We start from the raw sequence: 17,678 nt of genomic DNA on the forward strand, positions 1-17,678 counted from the left end.
CGGACGCGACGGAAGCCCTCCATGCCTTTGCCCAGAACGGGGAAGCTCCCGCTCCTCACACCCGGCTGCTCCCAGGCAAGGGAAGCCAAGACGTCACTTCTCGTTCTCTTTACGATTTTGACAACCAGGGAAATCCCATCAAGACCCGCCCCCTAACTCAGAGTTTTCTTTATGCTGATTGGTCGATCCAGATCAGAATGGCAGCCCCTTGGACCAATAGAACCACGAGCAGGACCAGCGCCTGTGGGGGTAAACAAACCCCCAAGGCACTCGTCGCCCACGGCTCCTCCCCCACGTGGGGACCGTGTTAGCCCCTGGGCCAATCCCAGCACCGGACTGGCGTACTCTGGTTTTAGCCAATCAGTGAGAGCTTTTCGTAGCGGTCATGCTCCACCCCGGGGGGGGGGGGGAGAGACCCCCGTCAGAAAACCAGAGTGTCGAGTGAGGGGGCGGAATGACGTTTACAATAACCAACCAGCAGTCGGCATGGACCAAGTGAGGGGGCGGGAAGCCCCTCGCCTTTGGACCAATCCGAGCCAGGGATTCTCCGTCGCTGGGGCTGAACAGCAGCCCCCTCGACCCAATGGGGCCAGCGGGGCGGTGAGCGACGGCCAATGGGGCGGGGACGGGGGAGGGGCGCGAGGCGAGTGTGCCGAGTGTGGTAACGGAGCGAGAGGCATCTGCGGCGGTGAGGGCTCTGGAGCTCGGGCTCCCCTCTTGGTGCGTGAGGGCCACGGCGGAGGTGGCAGTGACGGCGACGAGGACGGCGGACTGCTGGTGGGCGGAGGAGCCTTTTCTCGGCCCAGGTGAGGAGGGGCCCGCGCGGCGCGCGCTGCTGCGCTGCGGCCACTGAGGCGCACCTCGCTGCGTGCTCCCGGACTCGGCGCGCGTCCCCGGCCCCGCGTGCAAGCTCCTGCACGCGCGCCCCCGAGGGAGATGGGGAGGGGAGGGGAGCGGCGCGGGCGCGCGCGGGGGCGCCCTGACGACGGGACGGTGGTGCACGTTGGGGATTCCGCCCTCGCCGGGCTTCCAGGGATGGGCTAGGGGTTGCCATTGTTATCCCTGGGTTCGAATCCCGCCTCGGCCACCTACAGTCTCTTATAGGCTTCCTCGGCCTCAGTTTCCTTATCTGTAAAGCGGGGACTAGATCCCAGGATCTTTGGGGTCACTAGGTCCCCGTCCTCCCGATTTTACAGAAGAGGAAACTGAGGCTCAGGGCCACAAAGCTAGTAAGAAGTCTGAGGCGGGATTCGAATCCAGGCCTTGGAACTCTGCCCACTCCACTTTGCTGATGATCTCGTAGCGTCTGCCTTCCCCAAACTCCGTGATCTCGGTGCCTCGTAAACTCCTGTTCGTCACCAAACTCTTCCCCAGAGAGGAGGGGGCCTCTGGCACTATTTTTGACCCCTCCGCTGGCCGGAGCCCGGGTCTCGGACTCTGGGTCGCTTCACCTCTCACCTGGCCTCCACGCCCTCCCCAACCCCGGCTTTGCTGGTCCGGGGCCCAGGCTGGGAGAAATTGACCCGGGGCTCAGTAAACTGTAAGAGACAAAACCCTGAAACATTGTTACCTCCGCTGCCCACATCCTGCCCCCTTAGTGCGCTGCTGGGGGATGGCGAGGCAGCCCCGGTCCAGTCCGCGGAGAACCCTGAATGTTGCTGTTGTGAGGGAGGGGCTGCGCTGTGGCATGAACGGGGGGCAGCAGGAGTCACGCTCCTTGCCGTGGACAGCGCAGGCCAGGGGCCCTGCCATCCGTCGGACCCTGGGCAGTTCGGGCCCAACGTTTATTGATAGAGACTCTGAATTTCCTAACTGATTTTGGAGGACCCAAAGTGTTCAGACACTAAGACCGGGCCTTTTTTTTTTAATGGAATGAAATTTGGAGTGCAGGCTAAATAGCCTTATGGGTTTTTTCTCATTTAGTGGTTTTTGTGAAAACCCTGCATTGTGCTCTTGACCCAAGCCCTGCTTTGTGTCTGGTTTTACCAGACGGATCTAGGGTGTCCCTGTCTAGTGGCATGATGTGAACCATGGGGAGAATAGCGTGCTGGGTGTCCTCCTGTTTGTCACTGTCAGAGCTTTTGGGTGGTGGGGAGAAGTCCCCTGCTGGCCCTCACATGCCTCCCAATACATTAGTATCAGTCTCTTTTTAAAAGATGAAGCTTCTCATTTTAGTAAAACAAAATCAGGTGTGGTTGTTCACAGCATTGTTCATAATTGTTATTGTAAACTAACAAACTGGCTGAAGTGACACGCGGTCCTGACGTTCCATATGTTTGAACCTGGCACATTTGAAACCAGCAGTAGGAAAATAACCTTATGCTAAAAGTGCAGGTGAAATGCAGGTCTTGGCCTCTAAAGCTACAAAAATTCTAAGACAGGTGTTATCATTGTGTGGGATGATAATCCCCCAAAATGAAATAACAGAGGTTTCTCAAGGTAAAGACAGAGGCTTTATTTGCAAGTCTTGCTCAGGCATTGGGCATCGCCCACTCCAGAATGGTCTGGGGTAGGGAGGCAAGTTTCAGGTGGCAGACAGTTTATATACCCCTTGAAGGGCCCCCCCAAAACCCTCTTACAAAAACAATTCTAAGAAGCTCCAAAACCCCCCTTACAAAAACAATTCTAAGAAGCCCCCAAAACCCCTTGGACTTCTATCCCCATCCGTGGTGGTGGTGGGGGGGTTTAATTCTTAAACTTAAAGATGTAGTTCAGGCACTATGGAACCTAAAATATTAAGTATCCTTTTCCTTAAATGAGAGACTTATATTCATTCCACTCATCCTTTAAAAAACAAAGTGGCCGGGCAGCCTGGGTGCCAGAAAGGGGTCAGCTCCAAGTGGCGGAGGGCTGCCCCTGCCACACCTGCCCTCCTCCCAGTGGCCGCTGTGTGCTCACCTTTCTTGAGCTTGCTCAACTATCAAGCTTATCCTTGTGCTTAGGCAGTCATTTTTTACCTGTAGGGAAAAGTACTACATAGTTGTTTAGTTTTTGCTGATTTTATAAAACCAATTGCAGGAGTATAAGTTTAGGCCTGGAAGGAACCAACCCTATTGTTTTACAGATAAAGAAGCTGAGGCCCAGAGAGGTTCAATAAGAACCCCTTATTCATGTTAGGCAGGGTTCATAAGTGGCAGAGGCAGAATTTGAACCCAGGACCTCTGATGCTAAATCAAGGCCTCTTTCCACTTTCCCACATTTGTTAAAGTAATCTCATATTTGGTTCACAGATAATTAGAATATTAATTTAATTCAGTTGAGTTGGAAAAAAAAATTTCAATTCAGACACTTGCGCATGGTCTTGATGAAGGCTGTTTGTTTTGACCAGTAGCTAGCCTGTGTAATAGAGACCAAAGCTAATCACGCTGAACAGGCCATAACATCATTCTTTTCTACTTCTCTGAACTTCTTTTCGAGGAGAATGTTCATTTCAAGTTTGCTTGTAAAACAGATTTCTTTGTCTGTGTGACATCTAGAGCACACTATGCCTGTGCCATATTTTCTCTTGTATCTGTATAGATGCTGAAGCAGGGAGTTGTGGTGTTCTGAAAGCTTCTTCCTGTCCATCCTGCTTTTAGAGCAATCCTCAAAACATGATTTCGTACATAATGTCCTCTGGAAAACTGAAGGCATTGCCTGTGGCCCCCCTGCCCCCCATGGTCTTGGAAGCTCAGGCCTGCACTGTTGAGGCAGCCCTGGTTTCTGCCGTCTTCCCGTGGTCATCCTAACATGCACCCTCTGCTCTAGGCACTTGTCTGTCATTGAACACAATCCCTTTGTTTTCATAAGCCTGTGCTTATGCCTTCCTCCATTCTGCCTTCCCTTTGCTCCACATTCTACGTCATTCCAGCATCAAGGCTTGTGTGAAAGTGCCAGGAACAGATTCGTTAGTATTACAGCTTTTTTGAACTTTTCTAGCAGTCAGAGAGTCGGATTTGGAAGGGCGCCTGGAGGCCTGTCTAGTCTGGTCTGTACCTGAACAGGTTTCATTTCTGTGACCTCCAGACTTTGCTTGAAGAACCAGTGAGTGCCTCCTGATGCCTCCCATCCCCCTTTCAACTTCTGTAAGCTCTAATTGTTGGGAGGCTTTCCTTATGTGTCCTCTGACTGCTGTCTTGGGCCAAGTAAAGCAAGCTTGTTCATCTCCCAGGTCTGGTTCCCTCTCTTCTCCCCTCAGTCTTCTCTTCTCCAGACTAAACATCCCCAGTTCCTTCAGCTGATTCTCATATGACATGGTCTTGGTTTGTCTGTCGTCTGTCTGTCCCCCGTTATCCTCGATGCCCTTCTCCAAACAGTCTCCAGCTCACCAGCCCCTTTCTTAAAATGTCACTTCCCAGCTGGAGTCAGTCTTCCATTTCTGCTATTGCCACAAAGTGTTATGGATTGCTGCCTCCCTCCTTCTAGGCAGTTCCTTTTTCAATACAGCCCAAGATCATGTTAGCATTTTGGGGCCGCCATGTCACACTCTTGGCTCAGACTGAACTTGAAGTCAACCAAAACCCAGAGGTTTTTTTTTTTTCTTCCAGATAAATGCCATACTTTCCTTATCTGGTATTTGTAAAATGGGTTTTTTGAAATCATGTATAAAATTGTCATTTGTCCTAATTAAATTTCACTTGTCCATATCATGAAATTGAACAATTATTTATTCTCATGATCTCTAACATGGCTTTTGGTTCTCCAGATAAAATGCAACTTTCCTTACAAGGGTAGAGATCAGGTCTTCACAGGCCTAGCATAGTAGCTGCTTACAAAAAATTATGATCAGTTAATGAAAGCTTTCCATCTGTGGAGTATTTGAGTTCTACTCATAATTAAATGTATTAAATTGTTAGAAAACTATCCTTGTCTCTTGCATCAGATAGCTAGCTTTAGAGACTATTTTAAATTAATAAGGACAAGAACATACATTATTTGTTGTGATTGATTCATTTAAGTTTATTTTCCTTAACCATGCTGGATGGGGAAATTTAATTGCAGTTCTAGTAAAAGCTGCAGTTGAATATGGATTGGATTTCATTGAGCAGCCAGCCATTCCACCAAAGGGAGTTCTATCATGTGATTTCTCTGATGTACTGCCTCTTGGGGAATCTGGCAGTAAGGATGTCTATATTTCCTTGTCAGAGGAATAGGCAGTTGGCTTCTCCTGTTGTATGTATGTTAAAGATTTTGGGTTCCATTATGTGGACCATCTGAGCTCCAAAATGTAGTGGTTTTTTTTTTTAAAGAAAAAGTGTATATGCTCAATGCCTGGGTCATAGGACTGCAGATTTAGACCATGAGCATCAGCTGGTTCCTTTCATTTCATAGATGAGGAAACCAAGGCCCCAGAGGGGAAGGGACTTCCCATAGGTGGTAAGTGGCAGGGCAGGGGTCAAACATGGGCATTCTGACTCCAGGTCATGGAGCTCTACAGGCAAGACCTCTTAGGAGCCTGTATAGGTTTTTCCTGTGGGACAGTTTTCTTGTTTGTTTTTTTTTCTTATGTTCAAGAAAGACTACCAAAATGGTCAGGGAATTAATATTTGAAACCAGAAATTACTTCACTATAGGAGTCTGTCTCCCAGTATCAAAACGGATCTGTCTGTCATCTGATGATTGGGATTTCGAAATTCATTTAGATGGAAGTCTCATCTTTTGGGGCTGAGTGGGTCCATTGTTGCTTCTCAGTTTATATGTTGCATTTATTTCCCTCTGACTGTAATAACAACTTTCTGTTGCCTTGCCAGAGCAATGTGCTTGGCTTTGTGTGAACTGCATGTTCCTGGTGAGATGGGGCAGGTTCATAGTTCTTGGAGACAGTGTCTTGTGATTAGTGAAAATTAGGGTGACCAAAGGCACGCTATTTAATTGTTTGAAGAGTTTTGCAAACCTTTGGATCGAGAGACTAGAATAATATCTCCTGATATGTATATGTATCTATGGTGACTATATGTATAGTCACTATACATGTATACACACACACACACACACACACACACGTATAGTATCCCTTGATGCATTTATATGTATGTGTATTTCCCATTGCTCTTGTTTTTTTCTGGAAGTTACCTTCTCCAAATTCTGTTGTGTTATAGATGAATATAGCATTTGATTGTTTTTGCTAAATTTTGTCACAGATTACTCAGCTACGTAGGGCCTTCATTACAGTTTGGTATCTTGTTTTTAATATGTATGAGAGAAGCTGTGATCATCCTCTGTACGTGGGAGGAGCAGATAATTTTGTTTCCCATGGAAGCAGCTGTGCAGAAACTCTGATTTACTATTGATAAGTACTAAGATGTCCAAATTCTCATTGTTTTAATGAACTTTAAAAATTATTTCTAAATGGTGCTCAGAGCAAGAGTGCAGATCAGAATTGAATTACTGCTAGAAAGATTTTTTTAATGGGACCGAACCAGTATGGGAATTAGAAACACAACCTTTAAGAGGTTCGGGACATGGGAGGGAACATGTTTGAGAAAGTATCAATGACTTCTGAGGATTGTTAGGCTTTCTTTTCAGTACTAGCACCTTGTTTGGATAATAGACTCTTATCTCCCACTTAAAAACATCTCTCATCTCTATGTAGGTGAGTAGCCAGTCTATCAAGTAAGTATATCTGTGTGTATATTTGGGACAGATATTTCAGTCAAGACAACAGGCTTTTAATCAGTAAAAATTTATTACCCACCTACTATGTGCCACACATTAGTGCTAGGGATGCAGAGAAAGGGAAAAACATTTCCTGATCTCAACAAGTTCACAATCTAACAGGAGAGACAACACCCACAGAACTACTGTTCCTATTAACATAACTGGGATTTCTAGAGTGCTTGAAGGTGACCTGATTTTATCCTCAGGACAGCCCTGGAAGACAGGCGCTATTAATACCTCTGTTTTACATATGGGGACACTGAGGAAGAAAAGTTACCACAGCTAGTAAGTGTCAGAGGCTGGATTTGGACTTGGTTTCCTGATTCTGGGTCCACATTCTACCAGCTGTACCATCTAACCACATTTATGTCCAGACAAGACAGATAGATGCAACATAAATTGCTGCTAATAATAGAGGGAAGACATTGGGATTAAAGGCAATGGGGAAGGCATCTTGCAGAAGGTGGCGTTTTATCTGAGTCTTGAAAGAGGCCAGAGGAGCATTCCAGGCATAGGGAATGGCTAGTAAAAACACATGGAACCTGGAGATTGTGTGAGAAAGAGCAAGGCAGCCACCAGTGTCACTAGATCAAAAAGTATTCAGAGGAGAGTAAGTCAAGCAAGCCCTAATTAAGTGTCTGCTGTGTGCCAGGTACTGTGCTAAGCCCTGGAGTAAGGTGTAAGAAGACTTGAAAGAGAGAAAGGACCAGGGTAGCCAAATAGAGGATTTTATATTTTGATCCTGGGGGAGATAGGGAGACACTGGAGTTTATTGAATAGGACTCTGACGTATTCAGACCTTTGATAGCTGAGAAGAGGATGTACTGGAGTGGGGAGAGACTTGGGGAAGACCAACCAGCAGGTAATGGTCGTGGTCTAGGCATGAAGTGATAAGGGGCTGCTCTAGACTGGTGGCATTGTCAGAGGAGAGAAGGAGGCACATATGAGATATATATATGTGTGTGTGTATAACACACATACACACACACATATATTTTTTTGGAGGGGGGAAGGCAGGGCAGTTGGGTTTAAGTGACTTGCCCAAGGTCATACAGCTAGTAAGTGTGTCAAGTGTCTGAGGCTGGGTTTGAACTCATGTCCTCCTGACTCCAGGGCTGGTGCTGTACTCACTTCGCCACCAAGCTGCCCCACATATGAGAGATATTAAGATAGACTTGATAGGAGTTGGCAACAGATTGGATATGGGAGTGAGAGAGAGGGAAGGGTCAAGGAAAACACGGAGGTTTTGAATCTGGGTAACTGGTAGGATAGTGATGTCCTTCACAGAAATAGGGAAATTAGGAGGAGAGGAAGGTTTGGGGGAAAAGAAAATGAATTCAATTTTGAATGTATTTGGTTTAAGGTATTTGTGAGGCATCCAGTTCAAAATGTCCAGTAGACATCTTGTTGTAATGACAGAGTGGAGGTCAGCCAAGAGGTTCCAGCTTAATAATTGGATCTGAGAATCAAAACCAGAGATGATCATTGATCCATGGGAGATGATGTGATCACTACTTGAAATAGTGTCAAAGGAGAAGAGAAGAGGGCCCAGGACAACCCTGAGAGACACTGACCTGGATGAAGATGCAGCAAAGGAGATGGAAGACCCAGAGAGAAGAAAATATCAAGGGGAAGAGAGTGTATTTAGGGTTAGAGAGTGATAGTGTCAGAGGTTGTAGAGAGGTCAGGAAGGATGAACTTTGGGAAAAGGCCATTGGATCTGCTAAAATTAAGGTTACTGGTAACTTTGGAGAGAGCAGTTTCTTTTGAATGATGAGGTCAGAAACCAGATTGCAGAGTTCAGAAGAGGGGGAGAGGAAAGGAAGTGGAGGCACCTATTGTAGATAGCCTTCTCCAGTAAAAAGGAATGGGAATGGATGGGCTGGCTAAGGGTTTTTTTGAGGATGAGGGAGACACAAGCATGTTTGTTGGGAGTCGGGGAGAGATTGAAGATAAGAGAGTGGGGGTAAGAAGGGGCATCTGCTGAAGGAGGTGGGCTGGAATGTCGGGCATCCTCTACTGTTTGTGAAGCTGTATGTCAGAGGTCTAATGTACATAGAAAGCTTCCATACTGTTCAGAATTGTAAATGACAATCAATTCTAAAGGATTATGTGATGTACTGCAAAAGGACCTCTACCATATTAATGAATTAACTTACTGCCTTTTGAAATGGGTAGGACTCTCTACCTGTCTTTCTCTTGCCTATAAAACTGGTTTAATTTTTCTTTTATGTGGTATTTGCTTAACAGTCAGTTGGATGGTTCCAGCTGTAGATATTTAAAAGCAGCGTGCTCAAAGAGCTCATTCTCCTTGCCCTCTTCTAGCCCGCCTGTATTTCTAACTCCCCTGTTGAGGGTTCCACTGTCCTTGTTCCTATTTGCCTGGGGTCACAAGTTGAATATCTTTGTTCCTTCTCCATCTCTTTTCATTTCCATCCCTTAGAATCAATCCCTGACTTTCCTCAAGTGCCACTTCTGACAGCAGTCCTGGCTGATCTCCCCCCCACCCCCCACCCCCACTCCAAACTACTTTGTATAGGTTTTTATTTGCATATCTGTGTCCATGTTTTAGCCCAGTAAGCTTCTGGAGGGCAAGGATTGTTTCACTGTCGCATCTTTCCCCAGCACATTGTGTCAGGGTCCTTGGACCTCTGATTGGCAAACCCTCCTTGTTTCTAGCCTGACCCCGTTTTCTCTTCATGCTTTTCCTCTGTGATCCAGGCTCCACATCCTGCCAGGCACGCCATTGACCCACCATGGGTCCCTGGGCATCCAGTTGACCATTTCTAGCTCAGCCTAGCCCTCCATGCTGCTGTTCTCCCACTGTCTTTTCATCATGCTGCCGTCAGTTCTGACAGCAGTAACCAAGTCATCTTTACCATTTCTGGAACGGACTTGTCAAGTCATTGCTCTGTGACTACACTTACTGTCCCAATGGCCTTATTCACCAAAACACCGCTTCCTGACCCCAGCTCTCCCAGATGTGTGGTCTTCTATTGTTAGAATGTAAACTCTTTGAGAACACCTGGCACATAGTAAATACCTAAAAATGCCGGTTGAGTGAATGAATAAAAGTGTTACTTTTATTTAGTGAAGAAAACCCACATGCTTTCTCATAGGGACATGAGATTTGAAAAAACATTTTCAAGCATTAAGTAAAGTTTCAGTTACAGAGTAACAGGAATGTGCTTGAAGAAGCAATACTTTGAGAAGTAGTACACTTAGCTATTGTAACAAACTGGTTGTTTGGCTATGTGCAACCCAAAGCGAAAATGGTATCCGTCTCCCTGGATTTGTGCCTGTATTAAGAAGGCAGAATTTATGATTTCAAAGAGAATCTCATATATGTCAGAAAGGTTCAGAACCGCAGGATATAAGGAATTCACTCGGTAGAAGGCAGAAGGACCAAAGCATGTATTTAAACTCCACAGTAACAGACCCACAAACCAGCATCCCCATTTTGATATTTTGATCAAAAGCTTCCAGGCCCAATAAGTCCACCTCACAAGAGTAACCAGGAGGCCACAGAGAAGCATGATGGTATAAGGCAAAATCATGTACATGCTTCCCCTCTACGGTAAGAAGATTACCCACTGGCCTCAAGTCCTTGCTCAGCACTCCTCCCTCCACACGTGGGTCAACTCTGCTACCGGCAGCTCCTTCATCAGCTTCGGCTGTAGGCGTCTCTGGCTCCAACCAGAAAAGGAAAAAGGGATCTTCAAGCTGTCCTCTCCCCTCTTATAGAGTTTTTGACATCATCAAGCGCTGCCTGAATGACCAGGGCCGATTGGTTCTTGAGTTGGCCCCTCCCCCTAGCATAGACTAGGTTAACACCCAATAGGGCGTGGCTCTGGAGTCAACACCTCCCCTCAGCCAGCCCCATGATTCGTCACACAGGAAGTTCTCTGTTCCCAGGCATGGTCTCTGGGCTTCCTGCCCCGGAAGAGGAGCTCCAGGCCCAGCACCCAATGAGATAAACTGAGCCACCCAAAGAAAACAAAGGCCTTTCTGGTCACAGTGCCAAAGATTAAATTTTTTAAAATCTTTATTTAGGGCCCACTATGTGCAAGGTGCTGGGCTTTGTGCTGAGAAGGAGGGAAGTGTCATTGAAAACACTGTGGTCACTAAAACTATCAGGAAGCATAACTGATCTGTCAGGGGCATGCAGAATGAAATTGGACAGAGTTTACGTTTGGATCCGGTTCTAATGGACAGGATTTAACCCTTTTCTCCCTCTGTCCTATTTTGCTTGGTGATCTCATCAGCTCCCATGGATTCAATGATCTTCTTTATGCTGCTGATTCCCACTTCTTTTTTTTTTAATTTATTTTTTATTTTTAGTTTACAACACTCAGTTCACCAAATTTTTGAGTTCCAAATTTTCTACCCTTCCCTCTCCCCACCCCGAGACGGTATGCAGTCTGATATATGTTCTATGTTTACCTTCATATTAAACTTATTTTCATAATAGTCAAGTTATAAAGAAGAATTATAACCAATGGAATGAACCATGAGAAAGAAGAAACAACTCCCCACCCCCACAAAAAAAAGAGCAAATAGTTTGCTTCAGACTCCATAATTCTTTCTCTGGATGTGCTTAGATTTTTCCATCAGGATTATTTTGGGGTTGTCTTAGAACCTTGCATTGCTGTGAAGAGCCAAATCTATCAAAGTTAGTCATTGTACAATGTGTCTGTAATTGTGTACAATGTTCTCCTGGTTCTGCTTCCCTCACTCAGCATCAGATCATGTAAGTCTTTCCAGGTTACTCTGAAGTCCATCTGCTCATCATTTCTCATAGCACAGTAGCATTCCATGACATTCCTATACCACAACTTGTTCAGCCATTCCCCAATTGATGGGCATCCCCTTAATGTTCAATGATTCCCACTTCTGATCCTGCTCTGACTTCTAGCCTCTTCCTGAACTTCCACTCTCCCATCTCCAGCTGCCCATCTGGCATCTGGAACCGGATGTCCCACAGATATCTTAAACCAGACTCATACAAAGCTGAGCTCCTTATCTTTTCCCCATATCTCGCCCCCTTCCTAGCTTCCCTATTATTGTCAAGGGCACCACCATCTTCCAGTCACCCAGGCTTGCACCTTTGGCCAGATCATCACCAGCTTCTCACTGTCACCCCCATATCCAATCTTCTTCCGTATCCTGGCTGTTCTACCCCAGTTACTTCCAAGATCAAATGTAAAATCCTCTTTGGGCTTGAAGCCACTCATAATCTGGTCCTTTCCTAGGCTTCTCACACTTCCTCATATACTCTGTGATCCAGTGACACTGGCCTCCTGGCTGCCCTGGAATAAGACACTCTGCTTCCCAACTCTTGGCCTTTCCTCTGACTGTCTTTGGGCCTGGAATGCTCCCTCTACTCATCTCCACCCCCTGACCTCCCTGGCTTCCTTCAAGTCTCAGCTAACATCCCATCTTTTGCAAGAAGCCTCTCCTGGTTCTCCATGAAAAGCTTAAGAAACGTTTGTTGACTGAGCCAGCATAATTTCTTGTGTTCATACCTCATGAGGTTGACACAGAAAAACTTGAAACAGGAATGCTTGTAGAAGTGGCATATTTTTGTTAACTGACAGGTCCATTTTTGCTTCAGGAATAGCTCTCCAAGATATGTTATTATCCCATTTTCCAGCCTTAGTTAACAAAGTCTACCAAATATAATTGCCTTTTTCTTTGGTGATTCAGGATTGAGGTGCGTGAGGGTCGTCATCACGAATATCCTTCAGGATCATCAGTCCCGGAATGTAGAAGGGTGGGATGTTGACCCGAATTTGGCCCAAGAATCTCCCTTAAGTACTTGGTAAAACTTATTTCCTTGGTACTTATCTTTTTCCTTTGAAGTTTGAGCCAAGAGTATTACAGGGAAACAACCCAAGAAATGAAATGAAGGATTTCCTTTTTTAATGGAATATCTGCGTCTAATTTATCAAGATAAAACATACTATCCTTGTCTTAGCCCTTAGAGAAAGAAGCATTCTCGCTTTGGTGCTGGGTGCTAATAACCGTATGACAGAAGAGAGAGTGGCCAGAAATCAGCTCCCTGTTAAATGGAGTGTTGGCAGAATCAGGGCCAGTGAGAACCACTTTGGATATTCATTCTACATACATCTACATTTTTGTTGTGGTTAACTTAGGGGCTTCGAAGGGTGGAAGATTTAGAGCTGGAACGGACCTGCTAGACCCTCTAGACCACAGAAGAGGCACGGGTAGGTTAAGTGGCCTAGGATTCGCACTCAGGCTCATCCCTCCTGGAAGTGTCTCCACTGCTCTCTGGTTGCTTTTTCTCCTTAGAATCTTTGCTTTGTTGAAGACATTGTGGGGTTATTGGATGAGTGCTAAACTTTGAGACACCTTGGGTGGGCCCTGCGCCTCAGTTTACTCATCTGCCAAACAAATGGGTTGGACAGGGTAGCCTCTGAGGCCCTTTCCAGCTCTGATGCTGTGGGTATCTAGCATATTGTGGAAATGCATGTAAGGCAATGTAGATATTAATACAGAGATACAGTAACATAGCTATAACACAGATACAGATTATGCAATGATAATAGATTTTTACATCAGAGCTCCTCACAGCAGCCCTACGAGGGACGTGCTGATACTTTTAAAATGGGAAAAAAACCAACCTTCCCTGCGGGACTTTTCATCTTCTCGTTTTGAAAGTGGAGAAGAGAAAAGAGCAGAAGGCACGCCTGCCACCTTCTTGGAAGAGCTTTGCTTCAGCCAGTTTTTCTTGTCTGTGACAGAGCCTCCCAATTTCATTTCTCTGCTGTTGCTAGATTCAGAAGTGGCCCTGGGAAGCCTTGGTAGGCCTGGCCTGGTGGGACCTCTGGTATTTGGGGTGGGTTCCCTACTTGGAAGCTGACATCTGACTTGTTTTCCAAACCCCAGGAGGAAGAGCAAGGGGAGGGGGTGTGCACTGCAGAGAGGAAGGGTGGAGCAGGAGCCTGGTGTCTAGACACATCTGGCAAACTGTTCGAACCAAGGGGTATGACGTCATCGTTGGGTCTGGAGCCCATCCCAGTTCTCCCAGAAGCTCCACGTGTCACATGAAGGGGCTCGATTATCTTTTTGAGGTCTGGTGGGAAACCCAGGATACGGTTCCAGGGCTGGAACTTCGACTACAATAACATGGGTCTTGGCCAAGTTTTATTTTCCTCCCCAAGATCTCAGGCAGTTGTTCTGAGTCCCTTGGAGTCTGGGGAGAGCCGGATTTCTTTTGGGGCTTGAATTGGATATTGGGGTTCCTGCCATTCCAGGACATGCTGTACTTCCTCTGCCCCTCTTCTTGGGAGGCTCTTTGGGGGGCTCTGGAGAAGCTCTTGAGCTGGGTTTTTTACCCAGTCATGGAGCAGGGAGACAAGAACAGCTTTCGGAAGCATCTTTAAATGTAGGTCTCTCCTTAGAATATTTGTTGGGATCCTTGCCAGAGGCTTCTCTTCACCAGAGTTGGTCTTTGTGCCCATGTACCATTGCATGGAGGGCCTTCAGGTGTTTACATTTGTCATCTGGTTCTCACTGTGCTTGAGCTGGTGTTACCAAGTGCCCCAAATTACTAGGTACTTAGTCGGTAGGTGTGTTTCTCTTTTTGCAAGTCGTATTGTAATGAGTCTTGACTAAGTGTCCCTTATTGGGTAGTCTGTTGGGTTGGTGATAACATCACAAACCAGTTAGGAAAAGCTGCTTATTTAATGGGTTTATTAAGGCTCAGGGGTGAGGGGGTGGGGTGGGGTGGATGGAGGCTGCCTTGGCTTCTGATGTTAGTTGAATGATTTCTCTTCATGAAAATGGGGAGTGGTTTCAGGGCTATTGCTGTCTCAGGTTAGGAGCCAGGACTTACCTAGTGCTCTAGATTCACCAGGTATTTTTTTATTGAGAACCTGGCATGTGCCTAGGTTGGTGCCAAGAGCTGTAGGAAGCAGGGACTTAGGAGAGCCTCGAGAAGCTTAAATAGTTGCACCTGGATGGAACAGGGAGAGCCTGGGGAAAGCTGAGGGCAGCCCTTGGAGCTGCCCTCTAGCTTTAGGGCCAGGCCACATGGGCAGTTCGCACATACACAATCTGCAGTGTGGCCTTAACATTCTAATCATTCAGCAGAAACCAGTCCTTATTAAGCTGTAGGATAAGACTCAAGTTCTTAGGCTACTAAGGAGAGGTCAGTAGGGTCATTTTGGGATTTGTTTGAAAGGATGGATGGTAATTAGAACTGTGATTCCTAATTTCTTTTATTGACTTTGCCATTGATTCATTCTGTGACCATATTAAAATTTTTTTAGCTGGCCTAAACGTAAATTTGTGAAGGGGTTATGTTTAGAGTGACAAAAAAGTTTTTTGAAATTCAAAATATATTTTCTAATTAAAAAGAGGTATAATTCCAGTCCAGCTGTCTTTTCTCAAGGGCCTGCTATCTGTTCTGCAGCGCTGACTTAGGACTGAGGACATGAATAGATAAAGAATTGGTTTACAAATACAAGCAAAAAGACAGCCCCTGCGTTCAAGGCGCTTACGTTTGAAGGGGTGAAGACAGCACATAAAAACCAGTCAACAAGCATTTATTCAGCACCTACTTTGTACCAAGGAAAAAGGATGGGGGAGAAGTGGGCAAGTAGAGTCTAGATGGAGGAAGGAGCAGAGTGAGAGCCTGGCTACCTTGGGTGCTTCCTTCCCTGGAGGTTCTCTGGAAGAATTCTCCAGAGACGGAAGCTGCAGAGACTGAGAGGCGTCTTCCATGGAGAGAATATTGCTGGGGCAGAGGTGAAGTCCAGAGTCAGGAGAGGACCCAGGAGAAGATATATAGATTCTCCCCCCCCACCCCCATAAAGTGAAAAACCAACAACCAAACACAGAGCCTGCTCTAAAATAACTTAGATTCTATTGTGTAAACCAAAAGGTATATGCCTGAGGATTTGAGATGGTGCCAAGAGAATCAAGCAGTGCTTCAGGCAGGACAGTGTCCTGAAGGAGGCTTGACATTCTTGGAGGTGGAAATGAAGGAGTAGTGCATTGTAGACCTGGGGCATGCCCCTGGGTTGGGGGGGGGGAGGGCAGTATGCTAAGGCACAGATATGGGACATAGGGGATGAGTAAGTGGGCCAGTTTAACTGGAAGGCTGAGTGTGGGAAGGGGAGTGTTGTGCAGCAAGGAGTTGGTGGTTATGTTACTGGGCTAGGCATTAGAAGACTGTTCCCTCTTAATGTCACAGTAGTGATCTTCATTTTATAGTCCAGTGAACTGGGAGCCAGGTGGCACAAGAAGGATGAGGGAATCCTCCCTTTCTGTGGGTGAATAGCTGTCCCAGAGCCTTTTCAGATGCAGGAGGTTTGTTACTGGCACTTTCTCCCTGGGCATCCCCTGCTCCTGCCCAACCACAGTATCACTGGGCTCTGCAAGTGAGGAGAAATAGAAAGCTCCACTCACAGGCTTCTGTCTCCTCCTATGATTGAGATCATGAGTGTGTCTTTAAAGAGAATTCTTATTGAATACAAATGAATCTCTGGCGGAGTTTCAGACAGTGTCAGGGAAGAGATTTTGGGGAGCAGGAAGGCTGCCACATATGTCCCCCTTATTTGAGAGTCTGGACCTTTCCTTCTTCCCACTTATTTTAGCTACCATACACCATTGCTGATTTCTTAGCTTATATCTTTATTTCTGAACCCATAGGTTGTCCAAAAGTTATATGCTTTCATAATGACTTCATGGCAGTGAGGCCTCAGGTGGTTTGGGGGGAGAAGGGAGGCAAGAGAGGAGAGTTTGGAATTTTTGGAAAGTTGCCTGTTACCTACCAAGGTTGTCGAAGGGCCCCTGATTAGCAGAATGATTGATGCATTGATCCAAAGGTGAATTGCTAGTTATATAATATTACATGGGTTTCTTCCAAGATTCAGTCAAAGTTCTCTTTCTTTAAGAAAGCTCACCAGGCAACCCTGAACAACTCCCCTTCCTTCTGTGTTTATCACACTACGCCTGTTCATCTTAGTAAATTCTTCTTTCCTGAAATGCCTGCTTCCCTGTTCATCATTTTCCCTTTCTTCATGAAGTTCCTGTAATCATACTCTTCTTTCACGCAAACACTGCAGATGGGAAATAAGATGCTGATTCTTTGCATTTCCTTCTTAATCACGTTTATTTTGAACCCCACCAAAAAGTACTCAGTTGTATTTTGAGGTTGTGGATTCTTTGTGTGTCCCACTAGTGGTGGTGGTGGCAGCGCCTTCTCTGTGTATTTCTCTTTTGTGTTTCTGTGCATTCTCACTTTTCTTTGAAGGTAAAGACTGTGCTTATACCCCTTTTTGTAAAGCCCCCACAACGTCACCATGTGCGCTGTTTACTTTGAAGGCAGTACGTTGGGCAGAGAGTCAGGAGAGACTTGACTTAGAATTCCGCTTCCTTGTCTTAGCCTCTTCACCTCTCACTAAGCCTGTTGTTTCATTACCTTCACATATGGCAAAAATGGTAGTACTGACCTCACAGGGCTTTTGTAAGAACAAAACCAGTTATGTTTATAAAGCATTTTGCAAACCTTTTGGTGTTCCATCCGTGCTGCAGCCTGGGTCCAGCTCTGTAGCAGGCTAGATTCAATTCAGGAACGTTTTGCAAACATACTACAGTGAAGGCACCAGAGAAAATGATGAATGAAAGATTCCCTGTCTTTAAGGAGCTCATGCTCTGGTGTGGGAGGAGAATAAGTAACTGCAGGATGATCTGAAGAGGCAGAGAACAGTAAGGGGGAAGGAGGGCTTCCCAGGTGCTGGCTGAGTGGATTTTCAGAGGTTTTCAAAGCAGGGTGAAGTAGGGATGGCCTGGCTGGCATGGCGAACTGTGTGAGTGACTTTCTAGAGGTGGGAGGAGTATCTGGTTTGGCTTGAATCTAGAGTATGTAAGGAGGGAGTAATAGGACATGAGCCCAGAGAGGTCAGTGGCAGCCAGCTCATGGAGAGCTGAAAACACCAGGCAAAGGTTTTGTATTTTAATCTAGAGCAGGGGTGGGGCCCCAAGTGTGGCCCTTTGACTTCACTGAACAAATC

General features: G+C 46.1%; 1 protein-coding gene across 1 annotated transcript in view; it reads left to right on the plus strand.

The window, feature by feature from the left end:
- Window positions 1–651: 651 nt before the first annotated feature.
- PAIP2B (poly(A) binding protein interacting protein 2B) overlaps window positions 652–17,678 on the plus strand; it is a 74,984-nt gene continuing 57,957 nt past the window's right edge. The window contains exon 1 of the mRNA XM_036753107.1: window positions 652–806. The gene's annotated coding sequence lies outside the window, so the exon portion shown is untranslated. The remainder of the gene's footprint in view (window positions 807–17,678) is intronic.

Source organism: Trichosurus vulpecula, chromosome 3 (genome assembly GCF_011100635.1).
Source record: "Trichosurus vulpecula isolate mTriVul1 chromosome 3, mTriVul1.pri, whole genome shotgun sequence".
NCBI classification, from domain to species: Eukaryota; Metazoa; Chordata; class Mammalia; order Diprotodontia; family Phalangeridae; genus Trichosurus; species Trichosurus vulpecula.